Source organism: Triticum urartu, chromosome 4A (genome assembly GCF_056163025.1).
Source record: "Triticum urartu cultivar PI428250 chromosome 4A, HENAU_Tu73, whole genome shotgun sequence".
NCBI classification, from domain to species: Eukaryota; Viridiplantae; Streptophyta; class Magnoliopsida; order Poales; family Poaceae; genus Triticum; species Triticum urartu.
The window spans coordinates 486,258,795-486,266,663 of NC_141876.1; positions in this window are offsets into that span (position 1 = coordinate 486,258,795).

A 7,869-nucleotide genomic window follows, 5' to 3' on the forward strand; every position below is an offset into this window, starting at 1 on the left:
ACTAGTGAAAGTATGAACCCTAGGCCTTGTTTCAACGCATTGCAATATCGTTTGTGCTCACTTTTATCATTAGTTACCTTGCTGTTTTTTATTTTTTCATATTACAAAAATCTATATCTACTATCCATATTGCACTTGTATCACCATCTCTTCGCCGAACTAGTGCACCTATACAATTTACCATTGTATTGGGTGTGTTGGGGACACAAGAGACTCTTTGCTATTTGGTTGCAGTGTTGTTTGAGAGAGACCATCTTCATCCTACACCTCCCGCTGATTGATAAACCTTAGGTCATCCACTTGAGAGAAATTTGCTACTGTCCTACAAACCTCTGCACTTGGAGGCCCAACAACGTCTACAAGAAGAAGGTTGTGTAGTAGACATCAGTCATATTAGTGTAAAGCGCATGAAGAAACTCCATGCAGATGGGCTTTTGGAATCACTTGATTATGAATCATTTGATACTTGCAAAACATGCCTAATGGGCAAGATGACTAAAACTCCGTTCTCCAGAACAATGGAGCGAGTTAATGACTTATTGGAAATAATACATACCGATGTATGTGGTCCGATGAGTGTTGAGGCTTGCAGCGGGCATCGTTATTTTTTGACCTTCACACATGATTTGAGCAGATATGGGTATATCTACTTAATGAAACACAAGTGTGAAACATTTGAAAAGTTCAAAGAATTTCAGAGTGAAGTGGAGAATCATTGTAATAAGAAAATAAAGTTTCTACGATCTGATCGCAGAGGTGAATATTTGAGTTATGAGTTTGGCCTTCATTTAGAATATTTTCACAACTCACGCCACCTAGAACACCACAACGTAATGGTGTGTTCGAACGTTGTAACAGTACTTTATTAGATATGATGCGATCTATGATGTCTCTTACCGATTTACCACTATCGTTTTGGGGTTATGCATTATAGACAGCTACATTCACGTTAAATAGGGCACCATCTAAATCCGTTGAGACGACACTGTATGAACTATGGTTTGTCAAGAAACCTAAGTTGTCGTTACTTCAAAATTTGGGGTTGCGACACTTATGTCAAAAGGCTTCAGCCTGATAAGCTTGAACCCAAATCGGAGAAGTGCGTCTTCATAGGATACCCTAAGGAAACAAATGGGTACATCTTCTACCACAGATCCGAAAGGCAAGATCTTTGTTGCCAAAAATGGATCATTTCTAAAGAAGGAGTTTCCCTCGAAAGAAGTGAGTGGGAGGAAACTAGAACTTGATGAGGTAATTGTACCTTCTCCCACTGCCCGCCATCGCCGCTCGCCGGTGCAATGCCGGCGCAGGTGAGGGCCGGGACAAGAGCGAGGCCACGGATACGGCTCCGGGTCGGCAATGCAGGAGGAGGCTTCATGGTCGCCCGTGACGATCAAGCCTTGTCCGTATGGTGGTTGACTGTATCCGAATGTTTGGCTCGTGGGCAGCGAAGGCTGTATGGATGGATCTGAGCTCGTGCCAGTGGCCGCCCTTTTATGCAATGCATGGACCAACGATATAGCACAATATTGACGATCTTCGTTGGTGATGGCGTCTTAAGGCTCCGGATTTTGTTTGGCGAGGAGTCGCGGCCATTAATTTTGCCAGGATGGTTTGATTCTTGCATTGATTTTGGGGCTCGATCCTGTATTAACTGGATGTTTATGATGTTTTGATTTTTTTCGACCCGTTGAGCATAAACGGCGTAGTCAATCAGCCATCACCATCTTTTCATGATTTGACCAGCTACCACCTGCTAATTGTGTTGCTCAGTCCCTCCCCCATGACCGGTACCAAAATCCTCTACAGATAGAAGAACCATAGGTTCATGCGAACCCTTCGTTTTTACTCCCTCCATTCCAAATTACTCGTCGTGGTTTTAGTTCAAATTTGAACTAAAACCACGACGAGTAATTTGGAACTAAGGGAGTACAAGAACTAAAACCACGACGAGTAATTTGGAACGAAGGGAGTACAATTTACCTACGTTTCAGTCAGCTGAAATTTCACTTTGGGTCAATCGATTTTGTGGCCATTGGATTTTTCTCTGAGATTCGTCCTGCGTTTTTTTCCTGATCTGTGTTGTTTATTCCGTGAGCTTTCTTTTCTGACTGGCCACTTATTTGGGTCAGTCGATTTCCTTCTGGCCCGAAGCCCTATGCGTTTGGTTGAAGGTACCATATGAATGGGTTTGGACCATCCAGTTTTTTGGGGATGGAACCATTCGATTCATGTTTTTGGCTGTATATAAGAGCTGAGCTAATTATTTGGGATGGGACCATCAGTCATGCTCACATGATCATGCACGCAATGGGTGACCATATGATTCGACCAATTTCTTAGGGTGGAATGGTTCAGCATCTTCAGAGCATATTATCTATCTTTTTTAGTGGAACCATTCAAGTGCTTTATAACCAAACATGTCTATTTTCTGAACGATCCCAACCCATCCATGGCCACCCTTGCAATCAAACACACCGGTGCGATCCAGCCCTCCTCTATCTCCATTTGTTTTTAATATTTTTTTGTTTTTGTATGCTTTTGCTTTTGTTTTTCTGTTTCTCTTAGTTTTTTTGAGTGGTTCTGTTTCTCTTAGTTAGTTGGTTTTATTTTTAATTTGTGGACTAGCAAGATGCCCGTGCATTGCACGGAACATCAGGATGCATTTTTTTACAAAACACCTGTTGTGATTGACCTATGCAGGAGTAATCCCATGTGTAAAAACTAATGATATCTCAAGAATTTTATGGGAAAAATGGTATCCCGAGAATTTCATCGAAAGAATGATATCTCGAGAAAAATGAGAGATAAGGTGAGGAGGAATGGGGCGTGGTGGTGACTGGTGGTCGGACTGGGCGGAGGCATGGGGATGGACGGCGCCGGCAGCGGCCACCATGCTAGATTGTTCCAGAGACTTCCTTTTTGAATTGCTCAGCAATGAGGTTGTGGGAGATAAGGATGAACGAGGCAAGGCCTTATCTGTAAATGTGGAGAGAGGTGCGGTTTTTTTTGTAAAATTGTCATAGTTTGCATTTTATCCGTCAGATATAGATCGGACGGTCTATATTACAAGATGGCAGTCACGCCATTATCACCAACTCGGTTTTTTATAAGAGTAGAGATATTTAGGGGATGTTGGGTGAGTGTAATTTACACACATAAATAATTTTGCAATATGTGTGAAAATTACACTACTATATGATTATTGTTTGTGTACTAAAAAAGTGTAATTTAAGAGCGAAGTTGTTTGCAAGTTTTGCAAAAAACATTATTATTTTTTAATGGGTAGTAATAATGCTACTAATTCATTCTCCTTATTGTAATTTATTTATATATTTTTGTTTCTTCATAAAGGGTAATACTAATGACACTAATTTGTTCTTTCTTAGAAAACCTTATTATTTTGATTTTTTTAGTTTCTATTTTACTTTATTTATATGAAAGGGTAATACCAATGTTAATAATTCATTCTTCCTTACAAAACCTCATTATTTGGATTGTGCTCTAGTTTTTATTTCATTTTTAAGAGTAATGCGTAATCCACTAATTCATTCTTTCTTGAAAACTTTGGTATTTTGGTTTTTTAGTATTACTTTATTTCTATCATTCTTTAATAATAATACCAATGCCGCAAATTCATTTCTTCTCAGGAAATTTTCTTTTTATGAAAATTACACTATTATATTCTTATTCCCGCATGTTATAGAAAGCGCAACTTCTGTGCAAATTCTTTGCAAAATATTGCATTATTTTACTATTATTTTCAACTCTTTCTTCTTAACCGGAAACCAATGACACTAATTCATTGCTTCTTAGAAAACTTCACTATTTTAATTTTGCTTAAATTTTTATTTCATTTTATATTCTTTAAGGGTAATACCAATACCTCTAATTCATTCCTACTCATGATTTTTTTGTGAAATTTCACTATTTGTGCTTATTTTGCATATTATAAAAAGGGCAATTTCTATTCAAACCGCATGCAACTTTTTTTTCATGTCTTTCACTTTTCTTTCTTCTTAATTGGTAATACCGATACCACATATTCATTATTTTGATCCAGAAAAGTACAAAAACCATGGATCAAATACCAATGCCACTAATTCATTCTTTCTTTGGAAAGTTTTCTTTTTGCGAAAAAACAATGTTATGTGTTTATTCTTGCATATTATAACAAGGGTGTCTAGAACTCAGTCGACTGAGACTTAACAAAGTCTCAGTCGAGTGATGTCAGTGTGTTTTTTTTTTGCTACAAGCGGCATGGCTGGATGCTACAAACGGCGACGAAATATGTTGCGATGGTATTGCAAGCACCAACAAAAAAATGCTACAGCCATTCTAACTAAAATGCTACAATCGTCAATGAAGGATGTTGCAACCGGTGAGATGACGTGCTACAACCGATGAGAGGCGACATGCTACAACCAGCAAGACCGATGTTGCAACTGGTAGGAAAAAATGTTGCAAACGATGGCATAAAATGTTGCATGGTCGACTGAGACTTGGTTAAATCTCAGTCGACTGATTTTTAGCAGACCAGTTATAACAAAGCGCAATTTATGTGCAGATTGTGTGCAAATTTTGTCTTTTTTTAGTTTTTATATTATTTTCTTTCCTATTTAAGGGTATTTTTGCTTCATTTTCTATTTCTGTTTTTCTGTTTCTCTGGTTTTTGTTTTTCCCTTTTTCATTCCTTTATTGGTTATTGTTGTTTTTTTTGGGTTTTTGGCTGAGTGTAATTATATACAAACAAATACTATATCATATGTGCCAAAATTTCATGACTATATGATTACTTTTGCATATTACGATAAAGCGCAATTTCGGTGCATAGTTGTGCGCAAGTTTTTTAGTTGTCTTTCTTCCTAAAGGAAATACATTATTTCAGTTACACTATGTGGAAAAATTTCACAATTATGTGTTTATTATTGCATATTAGAACAAAAAACAATTTATGTGCAGATTGTGTGCAAATTTTGTCATTATTTTGTTCTGGTTTTTTATATCATTTTATTTCCTATTTAAGTGTATTTTTGCTTCATTTTCTATTTCTGTTTCCATGGTTTTTTTCTTTTTTCTTTCCTTTATTGGTTATTGTTGTTTTGTGTGTTTTTGGCTGGGTGTAATTATATACAAATAAATACTATATAATATATGCCAAAATTTCATGACTATATGATTATTTTTGCATATTACGATAAAATGCAATTTAGGTGCATTGTTGTGTGCAAGATTTTCTTAGTTTTCTTTCTTCTTAAAGAAAATACATTATTTCAGTTACACTCTGTGAAAATTATAGTAGAATGCAAAAAGTGCACTATATATGCTTATTCTTTGCATTTTTTTAAACGGAAGTGCTCTGCACACGATCCCTTCACGCACGATTTGTGCACGACATGATTTGAAGCCACACAAATTAGAAAAATGGGGCAATTCAATGGTGTAGGTCACCTGTCGTCTGTGGATAGTGCATGAATCCATCGTGCATAGCAGTACTGTTCATTTTAAAATGTGTAATATCGGTGCAACTTGGTATAATTGACAACTCATTATAATTAAAACCATGTTTCAAGCAATCGACCATGTTTCTTCTTTTCGTTATAAGGTGCATTGTTGCATGAGTAGCACGGTTTAATCAAGCAATTGACAACTCAGCATAATTAAAACCGTGCTACTCATGCAACTCCCTTCTTGATTAAGCTGCATCCCTATGATTAATTTACAGACTTGGAACTGTGTATATTACCATCTGTACAATGGTTTTCTATGGAAGTCTTTGTACTAATTCATAGGGAGTGTGCATGTGTTGTTGGGTTCTTTCCACTGTCCATATCACCATACATTGCGTGTTGTGATGCTTGTGGTTAGGTTGCATGTGGCAAAGCTGACATTGGACGTATTGGTAAGAGTGGCCAAAGCCAGGGTGTCCACCGGCACAGGAGCATGTTGGGCTTGCCATTCAGCAAACACGTCAATCATTAGAGAAACCAGAACGGTGCATTCAACTCCTCCTTGCCGCTCGACTGAAATGAGTATGGGCTAGTCGACTGGCCTAAAAAGAAAAGTCAGTCGACTGACCTATAGCCGCTTCCTCGTTCTTACTTAGCAAAAGTACAATGTTTTCTGTACATAGTTTACGGATAGGAACTTGCTGGGGCAAAATTTCAGTCAAAGTATGGTCATTTAGGAATTCAAGTTACCAGAGAAAAAAAACTAACTTATGAAATATGAAGCCACGTGCACTCTGAAAAACAACATAACTTAAGAAATACGAAGCTACACGCATTCTAAAAGTTTACTAATGATCCAAAGTAGTTCAAGATTCTCAACAACTAGATGATGTGACCATAAAAAACATAAAATACAACATAAATATTGTTAGCACGGTACTAGTGTCTCTGATTATGATGGTTCAGTTTACAAGATCTACTCCTTACAAGCACATATGTGTCAAACTTGAGGGAAAGGGGAAAGGGAAGCTAGGTTTCTATGGTAGTAGGTATAGCCGCCACCGCCGTGTCATGTCTGATCAGTCTACAATGCCCTTCCTGAACGCGTGTTCCACTCCTTATACTTCCTGTGTGGAGTTCACCCACTAGCTACCAGTCACTTGCTAGTAAGGCCTTCTCGCTCGCTTTGTTGGGGCTTGGGCTACATCTCCTTCAGGCTCTATTAGTTGTTGGGCCGATGGTGTCTTACTATTTAGTGACGCTAACACCCTCCCCTGTTTGAGTTGCGACTTGTCCCCAAGCCGCAACACGGGGAAAACGAGAATAGAGTCAATTAATCACCACCATATTTTCATGATTTGACCAGCTACCACTTGCTAATTGGGTTGCTAGTCCCTCCCTCGCGACCGATACCAAAATCCTCTGCATATAGAACTATAGCTTCATGTGAACCCTTCGTATTTACTTAGCAAAATTACAATGCTTTCTGCACATAGTTTATGGATGGAAACTTATTCGAGCAAAATTTAGATAAAGTATGGTCATTTGCTGCAGTGGCTGATTCAAGAATTCAAGTTATTTGTGGCGAAAAACTAACTTATGAAATACGAAGCCACGGGCACTCTGCAAATCAACCTAACTTAAGAAATATGAAGTAACATGCACTCTAAAAATCTACTAGATGATGTAACCATCAAAAGACATAAAATACAACATAAATATCATGGAGGACTACTATCATGGAGTGCGGCTTCTTGAATATATCTGTCTCGCACCAAGTATTCTAATAGTTTGAATTCATATGTTGATTTTCTTTGTTTCTTTCTTGGTTTCTTCGTTTATTGTGACTTCTTTTTGTTTCTTTGTCAATTTCAAAAGTTTTTTCTTTTCTTTCTTCTTTTCTTATTTTTCTTTAGATATTTGTTTCTTTCTTGTATTTCATCGGCTTTCTTTCTTTTCTTTGTTTCTTTCTCGATTTTTATTGTTTTTTCAATACACGATGTATATTTTTAAATTACAATTTTTAATACTTCTTTGAATAACATGGTTAAAAAAATTTGAATACACGGTGAACATTTATTTCATGCTACTAAACATATTTTCACACACAATGTACATTTTTTGTATACATCAGAAACAATTTTTACACATTTACAAAATTTAAGTGTATTTTTTATGTCTACTTTTATCTAATGTATGTTGTGCATTTTTTGTCAAGAACATTTTCTTATAGACATTTACCATTTTTCCATACAGATTTGTATATTTTTTGGATTACATTTTTCATATAAATGAGAAAAAAATTCTACCTAGATTTTAAATTTTTCAAAGGCTTGATTAACATTTTTAAGCATATGATCAACATTTTTCCATACACATTGCATATATTTTCTACACATGACAAACATTTTTCTATACA